We start from the raw sequence: 21837 nt of genomic DNA, 5'->3' as shown, positions 1-21837 counted from the left end.
CACCTTTTTGATCACCTTGGAGGCCCCCGTGCCAGACTCTGCAAGGTCCTGAGGCAACCTCACCCCAATTCCTGTCCCCAGGGACCTCACTCCTCCTCACAATTGTCCCCACAGTTCCTTCCCATCCTTATGTCAGAGTAGCCACCCAGTCTCAGGACAGAGGCCCCATACCCTTTGGACAGGGTGGTAGGGACATGGGCCAGTTACTCTCATTTTCCAGTGAAATCTTAGCCCTCCTCTCTGCACATTATCTCCTGGGTCACTTGTGAGTAAATGAAGACTTGTCCCCTGCCTCTGAAACCTGTCCCCAATAAACTATCTTCTGGCCACCAATTTATTTAAGAACAGGGGTAGCAACAACATACACACACACATACACATGCACACACGCACGCACGTACGTACACACCCTCGCCCACCAGGAGCAGCCCCAGGAAATCCAGTCTGAGGCTGTTTAAACCAGTGAATCAGACCTGCAAAGTGGGTCCTGGGGCTCCCAGGGGAAAAAGACTCAAGGCCGGCCCTGAAAGCAGGGTGTGGCTGGACCTTTACAAAGGTTGTAGCCGCCAGGGTTGATCTGATGTGAGTCACTATTTGGCCCTAAGGAGGAGGCCTGCTCCTGGCGGGGGAGGGGAAAATTGGCCAGATAGTTGCTAGCACACCAAGCCCCAGCTGAAGTCTCTGCTTCTGAGCCTGATAGGAAGGTTTGGGAAGGGACTTTGCATTGGGAAACAAAGAATGAGACCAAGAGTTCTCCAGAGATTAAGTTAACTATACTTCAGAAGCAGAGAAGGCAGTGGCACCCCACGCCAGTACTCTTGCCTGGAAAATCCCATGGACGGAGGAGCCTGGTAGGCTGCAGTCCACGGGGTCGCGAAGAGTCAGACACGACTGACCGACTTCACTTTCACTTTTCACTTTCACGCATTGGAGAAGGAAATGGCAACCCACTCCAGCGTTCTTGCCTGGAGAATCCCAGGGACGGAGGAGCCTGGTGGACTGCCATCTGTGGGGTCGCACAGAGTCAGACACGACTGAAGCGACTTAGCAGCAGCAGCATACTTCAGAAGAGCTTCAGGTCCCAGCCCCCTAGGCCAGAGCCATAAGAACAATTGACTGCAGGGTAGTACCTTTTATAAAGCCTTTTCAGATCTCATTGGATCCCCACAGCCACCCAGTGGAAAAGGTATTCTGATCCCCATTTCACAGATGAGGAAACAAAAGCTTCGAGAGGAACAGTAACTTGCAGGAGGTCCACAGCCAAGAGTGTCAGATTCTGGCTTCTGGCCTCTTAACCCTCCTCGGCCCCACAGCCTGAGTTCCTGGGTGCAATAGAGGCTGTGCTCTCCCTTCCAAGGAAGTCCCACCTCCAAACAACGTCCTCAGATCTCTTTCCCCCAAAATCCTAGGTTAACTCCAAGGATAGTCAGGCCCAGACTGAGCTGAACGGTGGAGTCTGGGAGAATCCCCTGCTCCCACTCTCTGGCCAGTACAGTGCCCAGCACCTTCCCCTGAGCTGTGTGACTTTTAAACACTTCTCTGGCACATCCAGAACTTACGAGAACAATCTGTTAAGGCTGCCCTCCCAAGGGATGGAACTGAGGAATCAAGCTGCGGTTCCCATTGGGTAAACAGACTGCCCACGAGCAAAGTCCATGATCTGCCTCTGGCTGTGCAAGGGCAAGAACCTGCAGAACCTGATTGGACGAACTCCCTTCCCAAGCCCTGGTCTAGGGCCCTGGTCTAAGAAAAGATGATCTAGTCCTAGGAAGCTCAGAGAAGTAAAGTGATTCACCTGAGGTCACATGGCTAACTTGTGTCCAAATACTGAGGCCAGCGATTCTCTACCTGGACCTACCCTAGATGCTTCTCGCATGCTAAGTTGCTTTCAGTTCAGTTGAGTTCAGTCACTCAGTCGTGTCCAACTCTTTGCGACCCCCCTGGACAACAGCACTCCAGGCTTCCCTGTCCATCACCAACTCCCGGAACTTGCTCAAACTCATGTCCATCGAGTCGGTGATGCCATCCAATCATCTCACCCTCTGTTGACCCCTTCTCCTCCTGTCTTCAATCTTGCCCAACATCAGGGTCTTTTCCAGTCAGTTCTTCACATCAGGTGGCCAAAGTATTGGAGTTTCAGCTTCAGTTCTTCCAAGGAATATTCAGGACTGATTTCCTTTAGTATTGACTGGTTTGATCTCCTTGCAGTCCAAGGGACTCTCAAGAGTCTTCCCCAACACCACAGTTCAAAAGCATTAATTCTTCGGCACTCAGCTTTCTTTATATAAGTTACTTTAGTCATGTCCAACTCTAAGTCCATGGACTGTAGCCTGCCAGGCTCCTCTGTCCATGTAATTCTCCAGGTAAGAATACTGGAGTGGGTATCCATTCCCTACTCCATGGGATCGCCTCCTGCATTCCAGGCAGATTCTTTACCATCTGAGCCACCAGGGAAGCTTCCCAGGTGGTGCTAGTAGTAAAGAACCCACCTGCCAATGCAGGAGACAGAAGAGACAAAGGTTCAATCCCTGGGTCGGGAAGATCCCCTGGAGAAGGGAATCGCAACCCACTCCAGTATTCTTACCTGGAGAATTCCATTGACAGAGGAGCCTGCCGGGCTACAGTCCATGGGGTCGCAAAGAGTCAAACACAACTGAGCAACTAACACAGAAGCTTCTAACACTGGAGCAAATGCAGATTTCAGTTCCCAGAGGGGAGAAATTATATGTAGGGGAGTTTTCATCATCTCTGAGGAAATAAAATAGTGTCTGGGACCACTGGGGAGAAGTGAGAATCCTAGTCCTTGGGTAGAATGAAATGGTGTGACAACGATGACTGTAATGCCAACAGGGATAATGATGAAGGTGATAACGATGATAGCTAATGTCTACTGTGCCAGCCACTAGGTTAAACACTTTGTATACATTAATTCAACTAGTCCTGTGAATTAAAGTGTTATCATCCCCATTTTACAGACCAAGAAAACTGAGGCTCAAAAAATGTTAGTACCTTGACCAGCCACACAAGTAATGGACCTAATCTCGGTGAGGCAGCAGTGAGTGGTGGCATGAAATGAGATCTTAATTCCCTGCCCAGGAATTGAACCTGTGCATCCTAGATAAAAATCAGTAATCTTAGCCACCAGACCAGTAAGGGCTAGAGGCTAGAAGTTATTTTTCCCTGTATCTTTGCCCCCAGTGAAAAGTATATTTATCATGGAGGCAGAAACTGTAAATGCAGGTATTAAAATTTATTATTAGAGATGTAGCATAACAAGTTGGAGAACACTGTTGTTTAGTTTGTTTGTTTAGTTTGTTTAGTTAAGACAGAAGCAAGGCAGAGATGCACACCCAGAGAGAAAGGGTGTAAGCATCCCCCCTCTGAAGAGGTGCACAGTAAAAAGGTAGCTAAGTCATTTATATAGGGCAGTTCTTCTGGGTCTTTGTCTTCCTTCAAGCCAATTATCTGGTTTCTTCTCCACGCCTGACCTATCCTCAAACTGTCCTCTGGGTGCACCTCACCCTAGATGGATCTCGAAGTGAAGGCTTCTGGGAAGACTCATTATAGCCTGGGGTTATCCCTTGACTTTTGACTCACAAGGAGCCTTTCTCAGCATGTGTAGTTTCTCCCTTGTCCCCAAAGAGGGGAGAGTTGGAGACCCCTTAATCCTTTACTCAAAGAGGGTTTTGCCCTTCTTTATCCTTGCCATGACTATTGCCTCAAAGTGTTTACCGGCTATTTACCGTTTCTGTTGTTACTTCCATTTCAGAGGGCAAACAGGGGGCTGATTGTAAATGCCTTAACTGGAGCCCACCTATCTCTTGTCTCAAGAAATGCTAACAGTTTTAAGTATCCAGCCTGAAGCCCACTTCTTCATACCCCATGAAATGCAAACAGGAGGCCAGTTGTCAATGTCTAACCTGGAGCCCATCTAGCTCTTACATCGGACGCAGGATTTAAGCCCAAGTCTTTAACTCTCTAAAGCTACAGTCCCAACCACAAACACTGTCCCCCGTCTCGTGGGTTGGGGGTCAAGGTGCTTTCTTCCACTGGTCTGGAGAAAGGGTCATCAGGTTGGGAAAGGCATAGTATCACCTGCCAAGGTCCTAACTTGTCCTCCCTGCTTGGATACACAAGTATCTATTTGGTCAGTCAATGGGTCACACAAGCAAGTTTCAAAGTTCAGCCTCAAAGAAGAGATGGGGCATCTGTTTGTGAATAGAGCAGGAGTCGTAGCTGAAGGAAAGAAAGGAAAAAGATGCAAGACTTCATGAACTTGCCTGTCATGAATTGTTGCCTTGCCTCTATAAATTGTTAACCCTTCCCTAAGCACCATCCCCTTCCCAAGGACCGTCATCACGAGATATTCAGGTACTTTCTCACTGGCTTCTCTGAAAGTGTATCAAGTATCCCCACCTCCATTTTCCAGGCAAGATGCTAGGACACAAAAGTAAACACAAGCCTTTCCTGCCTCTAAGAGGCTGACAGTCTGGCAGGGGATTATAGAGACATTCGTTCTGATGAAATATGGTAGACTGAATACCCACATTAATTTTGCTCCTTCTTAAAACCCTGTTAAGCTGACCATAAAGAAATAGTTTTTTAAAATAGAAGAGATGGAGAAGGAAATGGCAACCCACTCTGTCCTGGGAAATTCCATGGACAGAGGAGGCTGGCGGGTTACAGTCCATGGGGTTGCAAAGAGTCGGACACGACTGAGCAACTAACACTTTCCATTTAAAAAAAAATCCACTGCAAGCCCCAGTTCCACTCTTCCATATATATTCCTAAAGAACCCCTTGTTCATATATTCAGGAAGGTATATAGAAAAATACGCACTGAAGCATTGCTTATAATAAAGGAAAGCCAGAAAAAAACACAGGTGGGGGGACATTGAGTAAACTATGTACCATTCACATTGTGTGAGAAGAAATTAAACAAATGAGTCATGTCAATATTTAGTGATGTGGAGAACCTCAAAGAACCAGCTGTTGGGTAAAATAAAAGCATCAGGAGAGCAATGCATATAACATAATTAATACTGACATACACTTAAAAGAAGACTTCTCTACAGGTACATATGAGTATGCATCTAAGCACATAAACAAGAAGGAAACAAACCAGACTGACATCAAGGATTTCCCTGGAGAGAAGCTGATCGAAGGATAATAGTCAGGGGAACCCAAGCTTGTCTCTGCTATTCTAATTTTTACAACAAGAATGTGTTTACATATTATTTGTTAATTAAAAATGATTAATGGCTAATTAAAAATAATTTCTTAGGAGACACTACATGATGGACTTTTACAACTGGGTATTTGTAATATGGGCTTCCCCAGTGGCTCAGTAGTAAAGAATCCCCCTGCAATGCAGGGGCCACATGATGCATGGGTTCGATCCCTGGCATGGGAAGATCCCCTAGAGGAGGGCATGGCAACCCACTCCAGTATTCTTTCCTGGGAAATCCCATGGACAGAGGAGCCCGGCAGGCTATAGTCCATGGGGTCACAAAGAGTCGGACATGACTGAAACAACTTCACATATATGTATTATAGCAAATCCCTCTTCCCAGCCCTGAACACACACCACCGACCTCTGTGTCCCCACTCATGCATGCTGACATGCTAATCTTGAGTTAGGGAAAGAGAGAGGAAGTTTTGGAAAGGGTAACAGCATATGTGGGGAGAAGAGATCACCCCACAAAAGGTTTCCAGGCTCCTGCCCCTACCCCAGGTCCTTTGCTTTGATTTTCCTTCTTTATGAGGCAAGGGGGTGAAAAGGGAAGAGAAGGCATCAGAACTTTTCCTTCTTTCTTTTTTTGGCTACAATGGGAGGCATGTGGGATCTTAGTTCCCTGAGCAGGAATCGAACCCCTGCCCCTTGCAGTGAAAGCTGGGTGTCTTATCCACTGGACCATCAGGGAAGTCCTAAGACAGAACTTTTTAAAAGGGACTTGGAAAGAGTCTGGGTGCAGGAAGGCTTCTTCAGCTGGGATGACTTGGACCTGGAGGGAGGTCCTCCTGTTTTGGGTACCAGAGGATGGGAAGCCTTAGGGACACCCTGGTGTCATCCTCTGGCAGGGATCTAGGGATTCTCACGATGAGCAGGCAGCCTCCCTGAGTATTGCACGTGATGTGGACAGGTGGGCTGGACCTGGAGTGACCGCCCCCACCTGAGCCTGCAACCAACAGCCACCTTGAGAGCACATGGGAAGCATTTTGGGGGAACTTTCTGAAACAACTGGGGGGTTTCTAGGTGTGCTGGAGCGAGCAGCCACTATGTGCCACCATTCTAGAACTTTTGAGCCAGTAGGCATGTGGATCTCAAACAAATCAGTATAATCAAGTGTGTGGGTGCTGAGAATTGTTCTGGAGAAGGGGTAGTTGGGAGCAAAGGGAGGGAGCCCTCATGTCTGCCTGGGAGTGAGACGCTTCACAGAGGGCACCCCCCTCGAGCAAGAAGCTGAAACACCTGTTGGTGTTTGTCAGGCAGGAGGTCCTGGGAGAGTGGGATCACTGGGGCCAGTGGTCATTTGGTTTGTGGGGACATGCAGGGGAGGGGAAGACCAAGGAAGAGGTCCCAGGTGCTGTAAGCTCAGCCAAGGAGTTGATTTATCCTGAAGATAGTGGAAAGTCACCTTAACCAGGGATGTGATGTGGTCAAATTCATATTTTAGAAATTGCCAAGAGTTCCAAATGTTGAATGGGTTGGTGGGATGAGCGAGGCATGGCCAAGGGTAGGGAGACCAGGTTAGGGCCTGTTGAAATAGTTCCCACTAGAGACAAAGAAGATCCATCATCCTGGAATGATGATGGAGAGTAACGCAGAGACAAGAAATGACTGGCCGTGCTACGAGGAACTCAAGGCCTTGCTCAGGCCAGGTAGCTGATGTCATGGGGACCGAGGCCAACAGTGGGGGCGGGAGCTTCCCCCCAGTCCAGGTCCAGCTCCATCTGCAGCAGCTCATCACTGTCACTTCCCCCAAGTGGGAACCCAGGGAAGGTGGGTCACGGCTGTCTGGGCCAGCATGACCCCTTGGTGTTCCTCTTGGAGTCCCCAGGGGAAGAAAAACCAGCCTGACGGGAACCAGGGCCAAGCATGGGGGAAGGCAGGGAGCGCTGAGTCTTAAGGAACTGTCTGAGGTCCAGGCCAGTGGGGGAGGGAAAGGGTCAGCCTCCCCCCAGGTGCCACATTCCACACTCAGGAAGACAGGACTGGCCTCTCCCTCCCTGTCATCCCCCACAGGGCTGAGTGTACGTGACCAGGTTCAGCTCCTCTCCACACAGGGAGGGCGCTGGCTGGTCACTTAGCCAGCGGTGCTGCTCTCTGCCTCCTCCCTGACCCTGGGCTGCCTGGCCCCCATTTGGAGCCCTGTACCAAACCTCAGCCCGTACCACATGGACTGGGGCCTGGGGAGGGCCAGACACAGGGCAGAGAGAAAGAAAAATGTCCCACGTCTCCTCTGATTTCCCAGAGCCCACCGTGGTCTCCTGGGTGGGTCATCTGCTAAATTCCCTGGGACCAGCATCCTCAAGGGAATCAGTGCTGCCTCCCAAGGGGCAGAGACTCTGGGAGGTGGGATTCTTTCATTTCAGAATCCCTCGGTGAACCCTACATAGCCCTAACTGAGCGCCTCACGGCAAGACTCTTGTACAAGAACTGAAACTGACTTCCTCAAAATCAGCTGTGGTTCAGGACACCAGCTATCTCCGCATTTTCAGTGAACAACTGCCATGCACCAGAGACTGACATGTCGGGGCCACATCCCTGCCCTCCAGGAGGGGAGTGGGCCCTTCCTCGGGCCTGGAGCATCCTCCCTTCTCACTGGCCTCCTCACTTTACCTGGATGCCAGTAACTCTGGTTCCTCTTTCAGCACTCAGCCTGGGCATTATCTCCTCTGGGACGTCCACCTGATGCACTCAGGCCAGACCAGTTTTTCTCAGCCACCCCTACCCCTGGCCTCCAGACTCACCCCCTGGACTCACCCCTGGGCTCAACCCCATTACATGTCCCAGCTCTGTCTCCGCAGCTAGACAGAGCCTGCTGGCTGCATCTAGCCCCAGGCCGATGCCAGTACAAGTAAATGCTTAATGATTGTTTGCTGGAAAAGATGAAGAAAAGGGAGACCTCTTTTTTTCATTCAACCAATAATTACAGACTACCCTGTAGACTGTGCTTCTAGAACAAAACGGTCAAAAAAAGCTCCCTCCTCTCCTGAACTTTCATTCTGGGTGGGGCAGACAGTGTGATTCTAGGAGCAAGGGCCTCGTGGGAAGAAGCAGAGAAGGGAAGGGGTGAAGGGTGATGGGGGGAGCCATGGGAGGTGGGGAGAGAAGGTCCCCGAGGAGGTGGCATGTGGACAGAGACCTGAGGGAGGCAAAGAAGCCGCCAGATCCCTGGGGACCAGGCAGAATGTACAGCAAGGCCAGAGCCCCTGAGGAAGAATGCCCAGGGTGGAGAGGTGCGTGCTGTGTGCCAAGGGCTGGCATGCAGGAGGCAAGGCCTGGAAGAGGCCAGCAGACAGGCCAGCAGTCTTATCAGGGAGAGGGCTTAATTCTGAACCTAGAGAAGAAAATGGCAACCCACTCCAGTATTCTTGCCTGGAGAATCCCATGGACAGAGGAGGCTGGCGGGCTGCAGTCCATGGGGTCTCAAAGATTTGCACACGACTAGCACTTTCACTGTTTTCTTTTTTTGTTTGTTTTAATTGGAGGCTAATTACTTTACAATATTGTGGTGGGTTTTGCCATACATTCACATGAATCAGCCGTGGGTGTACATGTGTTCCCCATCCTGACCCTCCCTCCCACCTCCCTCCCCATCCCACCCCTCAGGGTCATCCCAGTGCACCAGCCCTGAGAACCCTGCCTCATGCACTGTTTTCTTTTATTCTGACAGTAAAGGGGTTCTGTTGAGAGGAAACCTGGGATTCCTCTGGCTTTCCAGACCAGGAGTCAAGGTAGGGAGCTGGAGATCTGATAAGATATTCTTACAAAGGCCAGGCAGAGAAGCTGGGGGCTGGTTCCAAGGAAATGTGCAAGGTTGCTGAGAAGTGTTGGGGCGTATCCTGAGGGCAGAGGCAGGAGGTGGGGCTAATGGAGTCACATGGAGAGGGAAGGGAAACTGGGAGGGCACCTAGCTTGGGGCCTGAGCCTGGGATTTCACCGCAGTTGGGGGACTGGTCTGGAGCCTGACTTATCTGATCCCCTCTCCAGAAGGTCAGTGGTCACCCACCACCCCCAGAGTAATCCCTGGATCTGCTTTGGAAGAAGTCCTGGTAGAATGAGTTTCTGATTAGGTTCTACTCACCAAGCACCCACTGTGCCCATGTCTACCAGTGCTGATACCCACTGTCGGAAGGGGAAAGACAGGCTGTGTCCACGCTGGTCTTGGCCCCACAAAGCCCACAGTCAGGGCTGGGAGTAGGGACATTCCGGGAAAACCAGAATATGCATTTCCCAAAATTTCAACAGAGCAACAAAGATCGTGTATCAGCTCTATAATCGGGGGTGGAGGGTGTTTCTATTTTTTAATTCTGACTTGCTCCAGGCTCCACCAGTCCCAAGTTGGCAAGTGGGAAACCCAGTAGATTGAGGGAGGGTTGGCCAGGTTAGCCGAGTTCCCGGAAAAACTGCTTCTTACCCAGGGAGGAGGGGTGGTGGAAGGGTGTGTGTTGGGGGTGGGGGGGTACATTCTTGTGAGCAGCTGAATTCAGAGCCACTCTGGAGAAAGAATGCTGAGCCTTGACCCCTCCTGGCTCCTCTGGACTCTTCCTGGCTCTTCCTGGATCCAGCCGGCTACAGGATAAACATTCATTAAACAGAAACCACAAAGAATCCCATAACAAGGTGGGCTGCCAGACAGAAGCTGGGAACGAAGGAGTGCTGGGTTAGCTGGGGGAGAGGCCCTTTGCCCAGAGAGAAAACACCTGAGGCCCCATCCACACACACAGACCAGTAACAGAGGACAAAACCTCACTGGCTCTCTTGGGCGCCTCACTACCATTCTAGGCAGCACTATGGGGTGCCAGCCTCAGCCCTTACCAGGGCACCAGAACACCAGCCTGAGGCCTCCCAGACACCACCAGGGAAAGCTGGGGATCAGCCCTGGAGTCACAGGGCCAGGAAGCCCTCCCAGCACCCCTGCCTGGTCCCCAGCCCCCTCCGGTGGAATGTGTTGGGGTTGGGAAGGCGGTGGGGGCTTCCTTGGCAGGCTTGGTCCAGGATCAAGGCAGGGGCCCATAGAGACCAGAACATCCAGGGAAGATATGAGTCCCAGCTCAGTGAACTGAGGCCCCCAGCACGCTGAAATCAAGACCTTCAGGCACAGAGATCCGTATCTGGGGTTTCAGAAGGAAGGGTTTGAGTCAGGGAAGGGGAGGAGTCAGGAGGCTCCGGAATCCGGAACTTACCACTCCTGCCAGGCCTGCCGTTACCTGCTTCTTCCCGTAATCTTGACCTCTGAGAAATACAGTCAATCTCTGCTACAGGCCTAGTGAAACCCCTACACCAGTGGTACGGGAGGGCAGAAATCTCGTTTCCAAGTCTGACCTGAGAGGTGTCAGCTGAGCAGACCTGCCGCTGACCACACACACTCACACACTCACAATCACACACATACATACACCATCATTCACTTACTGTCACACAGGTGTGTAGACACTGGCTCACTCACACACCCATACATATGCACACATGTACACACTCGAACATGCTCTCATACACTCTCCACGCTCAATCACGTGTTCACACATATACTCACACACGCACACTCACATGCTCACTATCACACTCATTCACTCACTCACCCACATATGGACACACCTTCACACATGCACACATGTGCATATACTCTCCAACTCATATAGTCACATACTCACGTGCTCACACATCCAGACACACTTACACACATGCTCCTCCACCCAAAGCAGCTCTGCTCTCACTGGTTTTGCACACCCAGCTTCCCATAAAGGTTTGCAGAGGGTTCACCCTCTTCTAAAGCTCAATGACGGGTGCTTTCGCCCAACTCTGTCTATTCGCAGGTCAGGAGAGAAAACAGGAGACGGACTGGGCCTGCCTGAGTTTCCCCAAACTGAGACCAGCAGGCAGTTACCCTGGATCCAGGCTGCCTGCCCCCAGGGAAGAGCTGAGCTCCCGGAAGAGAAAGGGGTAAACACTGCAGGCTCCTGACAAGAGCAGGTGGCAGGCTGGGGACAGAGGAGGGACATGTATGAAGGGCTGATGGAGCTCGGAAGGACAGCAGCCTGAGTGAGACCTGGGATGAGAAGACCCCTGGGTAAACAGAGTGAGGACACCAAGGTGGCAGATGGGTGGAAAGTCCCAGAAAGGAACCTGTAAAAACAGCCCAAATGTACTGAGTCCTTACTGCATGCCTGGTTCTGTTCAAGTATGTAGCAAACACTGACTTTTTTAAGCCATCAGAGCTCCCCTAGGCTGTAGAAACTGTTGTAAACAGCAGTATCCCCATTTTACCCACCAGGAAACAGAGCAACTTGCTTAAGCTTCAAGGTTGGTAAGCGGCAGAACTGTGATTTGAACCCAGGAGGTCTGGACTTGTGCCTCCTGGTCTAACTTCTGTGCCAAAAGAGAATCAGAGGCTGAAGAACTGGCGAAATTCAGACAAGGAAAAGCCTTTGCAGCTCAGGCTACTAGGTTTGATTTTTTCTTTTTTTTCCCTGCAGAAGCCAACAATGGTTTTTGAGTCAGGAGGTGACACATGCGGTGTTGGATGAGTCAGACCACTGGGAGCCGGGTCCCTGAAGCTGGGAACACAGGGCTGTCATTCCAGGTGAGTGTCCCAGCCCCTCCTTTACTCCTTCACTCTGCTGCCCCCATCACCCTAGCCTCATCCTCATCCTCAGGCCAGCTTTGATCAAGTCACACTGCTCACAAACCTTCAGCCTGTTCACAAACAAAAGCTGTGACTCTCAGAGTAGCTCTTAGATCCCCTGGGACAGCATCACCTGGGAAGCTTGTTTAAAGTACTGATTCCTGGCTTCCGCCCCAGGGTTACTAAATCCAATCTCTACAGGTGAGCCTACATTTCTTTAAATTTTGTTTATTCATCTATCTGGCTGCATCAGGTCTTCGTTGTGGCACACAAGATCTTTGCTGCAGGATCTTTCTTTGCGGTGCATAGACTCTCTAGTTGTGGCGTGAGAGCTCAGTCGTTGTGGCCAGCAGATTTAGTTGCTCAGGAATGTGGGATCTTAGTTCCCCAATCAGGGATTGAACCCATGTCCTCCGAATTACAAGGCAGATTCTTAACTACTGGACCACCCGGAAAGTCCATACATTTCTTTAATAAGTTTCCTTTTTCAGTATGCTCCTCCAGGTGATTCTAAGTCTTGCTGAAGTTTGAGAACCACTAGCCCAAGAGTGAGATCCCTCAAACTCCTGTTTTGAAACCACCTGGGAGATGCAGGAGAGACAAAAATAAATCAGCCCGGAAAAGCCTAGCCATAGGCAATTTACCTGCCAGCAGGGGAAGGCTCTGCTAGCATGACCACCGCTTGGGGTGTGGAGTAAGAGACCCAGTTCCAGGCCCAGTTTTGCTGCTCTCTAACTGGATGACCTTGGGAGGCTCTGATGATCAAAGCCTCATTTTGCCCAGCTGTCAAACTGTCAAGAAGTATAAGAATCTGAGATTTACTCTTTTTTGCAATCTAACAAGGTAGCCTGCCACAGTTTTGTGAACTCTGGCAGAAGACATGAGATTCCCAGGTCAGAGACAAAGGACCTCATAACTCACAGTACAACAAGCCACTCAAGCTTCATATTTGCATTGATTCCTCTCGCCCTGCCCCCAACCTCAAGTTCCACGGGAACAACACAAAGCTTAATCCAGCCAGCTGCTACGTATGCAATGGGTTTGCATCACAGCTGAGAAACCCCAAGCTTTGGGAAACCAAGCCTCTCACAATGAACTACAAACAAACCTGTCTGATCTTTCCTCCAACAGAACTAGCATCATTTATACAGAGCAGTTAAATTTAAAAAAAAAAAAAAACTTGCCTCTGCTCAAGAGGGAAGTGCTATCTCTATGTTCCAAGAAAGTTTACTACTTTTTTTAAAAATTGAAGTATAGTAGATTTACAATATTGAGTTAGTTTCAGAGGCACAGCAAAGTGATTCCGTTATACATATTTTGTCAGTTTTTTTCCATTATAAGTTATCACAAGATGTTGAATATAGTTCCCTCTGCGGGGGGGCGGGGGGGGGGGGCGTTGTTCAGTCTATCAGTCATGTCTGACTCTTTGCAACCCCAGCCAGCCTCCTCTATCTGTGGATTTTCCCAGCAAGAATACTGGAATGGGTTGCAATTTCCTCCTCCAGGGGATCTTCCAGGCCCAGGGATTGAACCCGTATTTCCTGCATCTCCTGCATTGGCAGGCAGATTCTTTGATCACTGAGTGACCCGGGAAACCCAATAGTTCCCTGTGCCAGTCAGTAAATCCTTACTATTTATCTATTTTATATATGCTGGTATGTATCTGTTAATCCCATCCTCCTAATTTATCTCTCCCTACTCGTGCCCTTTGATAAACATGTTTGTTTTCTGTGAGTCTATTTCTGCTTCATATTTGACATATAAGTGATATCATATAATATTCATCTTTGTATGACTTATTTCACTCAGTATGATGTTTTCTAGGTCCATCCATGTTGCCACAAATGGCAATATTTCACTCTTTTTTTCTACCTATATATATTCATATCTATATTATCCATTCATCTTCTTTATCCATTCATCCATTGATAGATACTTAGGTTGCTTCCATGTTTTGACCATGAGAAATAGTGCTGCTATGAACATTGGGGTGCATGTATCTTTTCAAATTAGAGTTTTTGTCTTTCCAGATATATACCCAGGAGTGGGATTGCTGGATTATATGGCAATTTTATTTTTAGTTTTTTAGGGAACCTCCATACTGTTTTCCACTGTGACTGCATCAATTTACATTCCCACCAAAGGTGCAGGAGGGTTCCCTTTTCTCCACACCCTCTCCAGCATTTATTGTTTATAGACTTTTTGATGATGGCCATTCTAACAGACGTGAGATGTAGTTTTGATTTGCATTTTTCTAGTAATTAGCAATATTGAGCATCTTCTCATTAAAAGAAGTTTGGTTTCCCAGAGCTTGGGGTTTCACAGCTGTGTGACTGTTGGCCATCTCTATGTCTTCTTTGGAGAAATGTCTATATGGGTCTTCTGCCCATTTTTTGATTGGGTTGTTGGTTTGTTTGATATTGAGTTGTATGAGTTTAATTTGGAAATTAAGCCTTTGTTGGCCACACTGTTTACAAATATTTTCTCCCAGTCCATAAGCTGTCTTCTGTTTTGTTTATGGCTTCCTTTGCTGTGCAAAAGCCTTTAAGTTTGATTAGGTCCCATTTGTTTCTTTTTGTTTTTATCTCTTTTGCCTTGGGAGCCTGACCTAAGAAAACATTGCTACAATTTATGTCAGAGAACATTTTGCCCATATCTTCTTCTAAGGGTTTTATATGTCTTGTCTTATATTTAGGCCTTAAAACCATTTTGAGTTTATTTTTGTTTGAGGGGTGTGAGGGGGTGTTCTAACCTCATTTATTTAAGTGTGGCTATCCAGCTTTCATTGGAAGGTCTGATGCTGAAGCCGAAACTCCAATACTTTGGCCACCTCATGCGAAGAGTTGACTCATTGGAAAAGACCGTGATGCTGGGAGGGATAGGGGGCAGGAGGAGAAGGGGACGACAGAGGATGAGATGGCTGGATGGCATCACCGACTCGATGGACATGTGTTTGAGTAAACTCTGGGAGTTTGTGATGGACAGGGAGGCCTGGCGTGCTGCGATTCATGGGGTCGCAAAGAGTTAGACACGACTGAGCGACTGAACTGAACTGAACTGAACTGATCCAGCTTTCCAAGCACCACTGGCTGAATAGACTGTCTTTTCTCCACAGTATATTCTTGCTTCCTTTGTCAAAGATTAATTGACCATAGGTGTGTGGATGAAAGTTCGTGACTAAAATATCCTTGAAAAAACAGACCCAAACAAAAACTGTCAGTGCTTCCCTGTTGCAGATGAGCACAAATGCAGATGAGATCCATGGAGAACTGTCTGTCAATACTAATGAGAAAATCAAACTTCATTTTGCATGGAAATTATAAACTTTAAATCTGATCATGTAAGTGAAAGTTTCTTGGAAAATGAGGGATAATTATGAAGGAGATAAAATAAGGAGGCAATAACTGGAGTCAAAGGTGTAAACTGATAAGCAGGAAGCCTTTCACTACAGAACTTGTGGGAACAACCAAGGGGAAGTATTTGCAAGCTATAGCTTGAACCCATGCCAACAGCCTGAAGACATTTAAAGAGTTCATACAAATAACCAACTAAGATCAGCAACCCAGGAAGAGAAATGAAGCCAAGTATGTGAGCAAACAGTTCTCAGAAAAGGATACACAAATTGCATTTAGATATATGAAAATATTCAACCTCACTCCTATAAGACAAATACAAATTTAGATTATCATGATTTCTCATTTTTACATGTCAGATTGGTAAAGATGAAAAGAATTGATAAGTTCCCATTTGTTAGGTATATGTGTCTGTGTGTGTGCGTGTTTTCACATGCACACACTAGTCGCTCAGGTCCTACTCTTTGCAACCCCATGGACTGTAGCCCACCAGACTCCTCTGTCTACAGGATTCTCCAGGCAAGAATACTGGAGTGGGTTGGCAGTTCCTTCTTCAGGAGATCTTCCCAAACCAGGGACTGAACCCAAGTCTCCCACACTGCAGGCAGATTCTTTACTGTCTGGGCCACCAGGGAAGCCCTGTTAGGCATATGGGGAACTGAAAAATCCACCCATTGTTAGTAGGAGAAAAATCAGTATAAACTCTATAAACGGTGATTTCCAACTTCCATCAAAATTTTAAATATAATCCTTTGACGTGTCAACTTATCTTACAGGTGCTTACCTTTTGAGTATATTTTTGCACACATGCAAAATGACATGACATCCTAGCATATTCATTAGCATTATTTATAATAGTAAAAGGTGGAAACCACTAAATGCCCATTATGTGATACCTTGATACAATAGAAACATATGCAACCGTCAGTAAGAATGAGGTAGCTCTATATGGTACTGATAGAAAGATTTCCCAAATACTTTGTTAGATGAAAAATTAAGATAGCAGAGCAAAGAATATTATTTGCTACCCTTGATATATGTGCTCCAGGGAAGAACTTGGACACACGTCTATTTGTATATGCACAGGACAGCTCCAGAAAAATACACATGAAAGTGACAGCAAGGGAGGCTTCCTGGGAGGGGATCTGGGAGGCTGAAGTCAAAGAATGCAGGAGGACTAACATTTTTCTTGTCTGTCTTTCATACTTTTAAGTTTTGTACTGTAAGGGGTTTCCCTGGATAAAACTCTCTGCTCCCAATGCAGGAGGCCCAGGTTCCATCCCTGGTTAGGAAACTAGATCCCACACGCTACAACTAAGACCTGACACTGGGCCAAATAAAATAAGTAAATATTTTAAAAATTAAAAATAAATTGTGTACTATATTTTGCAGGTAGTACTATGGGGTTGCAAAGTTGGACACAACTTAGTGACTGAGCATGTACACACCTCTTCCAAAAACTGCATATAAAGTACATTTGTTTAAAAAAAATACTAGGCTTTCAGATCTGCTAAGAAATTTGGATGACCTGAGGCCCAAGCCTGGGCCCAGTAGGGCCTCAAGACTGCAGCGCCTCTGGACCTCGGTGGCTGCAGGTGGCCACCCTGACCTGTGTCCAGAGCCATGCCCAGAAAGCATCATTCATTGCCTTACCCGTCTGCTGCATGTGTGCTCTGAGCCAGGCCCTGCACCAGCTGCAGAATACAGAGATGAAAGAGACCCAGGGCCATTCCCTGGCCACCTCCCCATATAGTGGGCGAGGTAGAGGTGGGGGGAGGGAAGCTCTGTACAAATACTCCAGGGCAGAGGCTAAGCAGTGCCGTGCAGCAGTTAAAATTAATCAATGACTGGCAGGACAATGACAAGCTGGCCTTTGAAACGAGACACACCTTGATTTAAGCACTACTTATTAGCCCGGTCCAGTTGTTCCACCTCCCCAAGCTTCAGTTTCCTCCCCCATAAAATGTGGCCTGGGTTTGATTTACAGATCCACTATTTAAGGCCACATCATCCAAGGCCAGTTACTTGACCTCTCAGAACCTCAGTTTCCTCATCTCTGAAATGGGGTTAACAGCACCCAACTCAGAGTTTGTGGGAGATAAATAAAAATCATATGTAATATAATGAACGGTGCCTGGCACATGCAGAGCCTTCTATAGTTGATGGGATGTAACACCAATAAGAGAGTGGAAAGGGATATGACCCCCAGCTCTGCGTGGGAGGCTGCTCAGCAGACACAGATTTTTGTCAATGAATGCAGGGTGTTCTGGAGCTGGGAGCAGTTAGGTGCAGCTGGGGAGTACAGCTGGAGGAGAGAAGGAGGGAATCAGTGGTGTGGAGGCTGGGAAGGCCACGTAGGGGAGACAAGCCCAGACCTGCACTTCTGCAGGGGAAAGAGTAGTGCTGATTCTAAAGCTCTCAGCCGTGGGGCTGAGAACAGCCACTGAAGGACAATTATAAAGGCCAAATTGGCCATGACTGGTCCCTCAATAAAGCATGGTGCGTGTGTGCGTACTGTGTCACTTCAGTCGTGTCCAACTCTGTGTGACCCTATGGACCAGACTCCTGCGAGACTCCTCTGTCCATGGGATTCTCCAGGCATGAAAAATGGAGTGGGTTGCCATGCCCTCCTCCAGGGAATCTCCTGACCCAGGGACTGAACCTGCATCTCCTGCATTGCAGACAGATTCTTTACTGTCTGAGCCACTAGGGAAGCAGTGGAATGAAGGCTTAACAGTGATGCTAACCAGCCCCCAAAGGGCCCACCCCAGCCCCTCCACCCCTCAGGGGCAATCTTTGCCCCTTCAAATCAGAGGTCATCTATGTTTATTTGGAAACGGAGCAGGCACTGGCCTTTCAGCTTTTCCAGGCCTGTTCGCCCTATTTCTGCGATCAGGCACAAGGCACTGGCAGCAGCTGCTTTTGTCCTCATGCCCCTGCCCCTGCTGGGCCGTTCTCTCCACTTGCAGTGTCCTCACCCTCTGCCATCAGAGATCTAACCCTACCACTGCTCCAGTGCCCACTGTGACCCTCCAAAGATGTGCAAGTCCTGACCCCCAGGAGCTATGACTATGCATCTCACATGGCAAAGGGGGGTCATGCAGATGTGATTAAGTTAAAGATCTTGAGATGGACAGGGTATCCTGGATCATCTAAATGGGCTCAGTGCAATCACAAGGGTTCTTATAAGAGGGAAGCAAGATGGTCAAATTCAGAGACAGAAGAGGTAACCATGGAAACAGAGGTTGGAGAGATGCACCCTGAAGGAGAAAGGGGCCACGAGCCAAGGAACACAGGCAGCCTCTAAGCTAGGAAAGACAAAGAAACAGATTCTCCCCTAAAACCTCCAGAATGAACACAGTTCTGGTAACACCTTGACTTTAGCCCATTTCAGACTTCCCACCTGTAGAACTATAAGATATTGAGTTTGTATTAAGATACTAACTTTGAGGTACCTTTTTCAATAGGAAACCAAAATACCACTTCTTCTTTCAAGCCTCTGGGACCCCTGGCATCCTCCCCACCCCAACTCCTTCCCTCCTCTGAGCCTGTCTGGGGCTTTAGCTGACCCTCCCCTGGGCTGTCTTCTCCCCACCTGGTGAGAGGTTGTTGTTGTTCAGTCACTCAATCATATCCAACTCTTTATGACCCTGTGGACTGCTGCATGCCAGGCTTCCCTGTCCTTCACCATCTTCAAGAGTTTGCTCAAACTCATGTCCATTAAGTCAGTGATGCCATCCAACCATCTCATCCTCTGTCATCCCCCTCTCCTCCTGCCTTCAATCTTTCCCAGCATCAGGGTCTTTTCCAGTGAGTCGCTCTTCACATCAGCTGGCCAAAGTCCTGGAGCTTCAGCTTCAGCATTAGTCCTTCTAATGACTTTTCAGGGTTGATTTCCTTTAGGACTGACTGGTTTGATCTCCTTGCAGTCCAAGGGACTCGCAAGAGTCCTCTCTAGCACCACAACACGAAGGCATCAATTCTTCGGTGTTCAGCCTTTTTTATTGTCCAGCTCTCATATCCGTACATGACTACTGGAAAAACCATATCTTTGACTAGATGGACCTTTGTAGGCAAAGTAATGTCTCTGCTTTTTAATATGCTGTCTAGGTTAGTCATAGCTTTTCTTTCAAGGAGCAAGCGTCTTTTAATTTCATGGCTGCAGGCACTGTCCACAGTGATCTTGGAGCCCAAAAAAATAAAGTCTGTTACTGTTTCCATTGTTTCGCCATCTATTTGCCATGAAGTGATGGGGCCAGATGCCATGATCTTTGTTTTTTGAATGCTGAGGTTTAAACCAGCTTTTTCAACTCTCCTCTTTCACCTTCATCAAGAGGCTCTTCAATTCTTCATTTTCTGCCATAATGGTGGTGTCATCTGCATATCTGAGGTTATTGGTATTTCTCCTGGCAATCTTGATTCCAGCTTGTACGTCATCCAGCCTGGCATTTCACATAATGTACTCTGCATATAAGTTAAATAAGCAGGGTGACAATACACAGCCTTAATGTACTCCTTTCCCAATTTGGAACCAGTCCGTTGTTCCAAGGAACAATAAAAAACTGTTGCTTCTTGATCTGCATACAGGTTTCCCAGGAGGCAGGTCAGGTGGTCTGGTATTCCCATCTCTTTGAGAATTTTCCACAGTTTGTTGTGATCCATATAGTCAAGGGCTTTAGCAGAGTCAATGAAGCAGAAGTAGATGTTTTTCTGAAATTCTCTAGCTTTTTCTGTGATCAAACGGATGTTGGCAATTTGATCTTTGGTTCCTCTGCCTTTTCAAAATCCAGCTTGTACATACTGTTTAAGTCTAGCTTGAAGGATTTTAAGCATTACTTGGCTAGCACATGAAATGAGTGCAATTTTGTGGTAGTTTGAACATTCTTTGGCATTGCCTTTCTTTGGAATTGGAATGAAAACTGACCTTTTCCAGACCTGTGGCCACTGCTGAGTTTTCCAAATTTGCTGGCATATTGAGTGCAGCACTTTCACAGCATCATCTTTTAGGATTTGAAAGAGCTCAGCTGGAATTCCATCACTTCCACTAGCTTAGTTTGTAGTGATGTTTCCTAAGGACCACTCAACTTCACTCTCCAGGATATCTGACTCTAGGTGAGTGATCACACTATCATGGTTATCTGGGCCATTAAGATCTTTTTTATATAGTTCTTCTGGTGAGAGGTAGTTGGGTTCTTATCCCCTCTGTTAGATGGTGAGCTCCTTGAGGGTGGGGCCTGGCTATTAATATTTTTGCCCCCATCATCCTGACGATTCTCCATCCTTCCTTCCATCCTTCCAGATCTGCCCCGAAAGCTGATGTCTGGCTGCTCGGTTGGATCAGCCAATGGGAGGCAGCTGCAGGAGGTGGACAGGAGGGAAGAGAGTGGCCAGGCATGCACTCTCCCCACCGGGCAACTGCGGTCACTGTCTCTGCAGAGCAGCCCTCCGGGCCGCAGCCCCACCAGCTCCCATCACACTGCCCCCTCCTCCACTTGTCCCTCCAGCTCCCATGCTGCCGTCTGGTTGCTACGCCATCCCTGCTCCTGTCCAGACCTCCCGAAATAGTTCTTTCTGGAAAATCTATTCAGCTGACCTCAAGAGCCATAATATCCTGTGGGCATCTTGACCTGCGCAGGTGAGGCTGAAGCCCAAGAGGAAAGTCAGTTGCAAGGGGCCTGGTGCTCTTGTGGACACTGACTCTGTCTGTCTGTCTTAGATGGTGACCCCACCTGGGAGGAGAGGCCCACAGAGCATCTTCCTCCACGCTCAGCCATACAGGCAGGAAGAAAAGCTTTAGCCAGGGGGGATAGCAGAAGGGGGTGGGCAGCCGGGGGAGGAAAGCAGCCTGACCCTCACCCCCGTCAGGTTTCCAGATCCCACTCCCCCCATCCTCGCACACTTCAGGAGGTCCCAGGCCACATTTCTCCTTGTGCTCCAGCCCTGCTCTGGGGAACTGGTGGGGTGGGGCAGGCGTGGTGCCATGGCCCAGCCTCCTTCCACAGGGTGGCCTTGTACCTGGTGCCCCCAGGCCTGGCCGGCCCCAGCACTCCTGCCCCTTCACTGCCCAGCATCTGAACTGCTAAGTGACTCACCCCGCATCCCTCACACCCTGCCCGGCCCCTGACCCCTCCAGCCCTGGCCTTTCTCAGCTCCATCTCTGCACTGGCTCCAGCAGTCAGAGTGACACTGGTCCACGCTCTGCACCCCAGAGTCCAGGGAAGGTTGCTCCTGCCTCACAGAAACACAATAGGGCTCTGATGTCCCAGCCTGGGCAATCCCTCAGCCCCTCTGTTTCCCAGTCTGTGTACCAGAGACAGTGATCCTACCTACCGCGGCCCACCCCCCGACCCACCCACCGCCCCCACCCCCGCTCCCCACCGACCCCAGGCTACGCAGAGGTTCAAAGAGAAGAGGGGACTGCAAGGCGAAGCAGAGGCTGGCATCTGAGCCGCCGGAAAAGGAGGAGGTGTCCACCCTGGAGCCAGCCATTGGTTTCCTACCGAGCAGGCTGCCTGCCACCGGGCTGACTTAACAAACTCCGGGGGAGAACAGCATGTATATTATCTATAGTGAAACAGATCACCAGCCCAGGTGGGATGCATAAGACAAGTGCTCGGGCCTGGTGCACTGGGA

General features: G+C 48.7%; 1 long non-coding RNA gene across 1 annotated transcript; it reads left to right on the top strand.

The window, feature by feature from the left end:
* Window positions 1-9126: 9126 nt before the first annotated feature.
* Window positions 9127-20633, top strand: LOC122441928. Its single transcript, XR_006269508.1, has 3 exons — window positions 9127-9219; window positions 11703-11809; window positions 20504-20633. It is a non-coding gene; the product is annotated as an uncharacterized LOC122441928 (long non-coding RNA).
* Window positions 20634-21837: the final 1204 nt, after the last annotated feature.

The sequence above is a fragment of the Cervus canadensis genome, chromosome 1 (genome assembly GCF_019320065.1).
Source record: "Cervus canadensis isolate Bull #8, Minnesota chromosome 1, ASM1932006v1, whole genome shotgun sequence".
Lineage (NCBI taxonomy): Eukaryota > Metazoa > Chordata > Mammalia > Artiodactyla > Cervidae > Cervus > Cervus canadensis.
The sequence above is the reverse complement of the archived record's forward strand: the minus strand, read 5'-3'. Positions and strand labels throughout refer to the sequence as shown.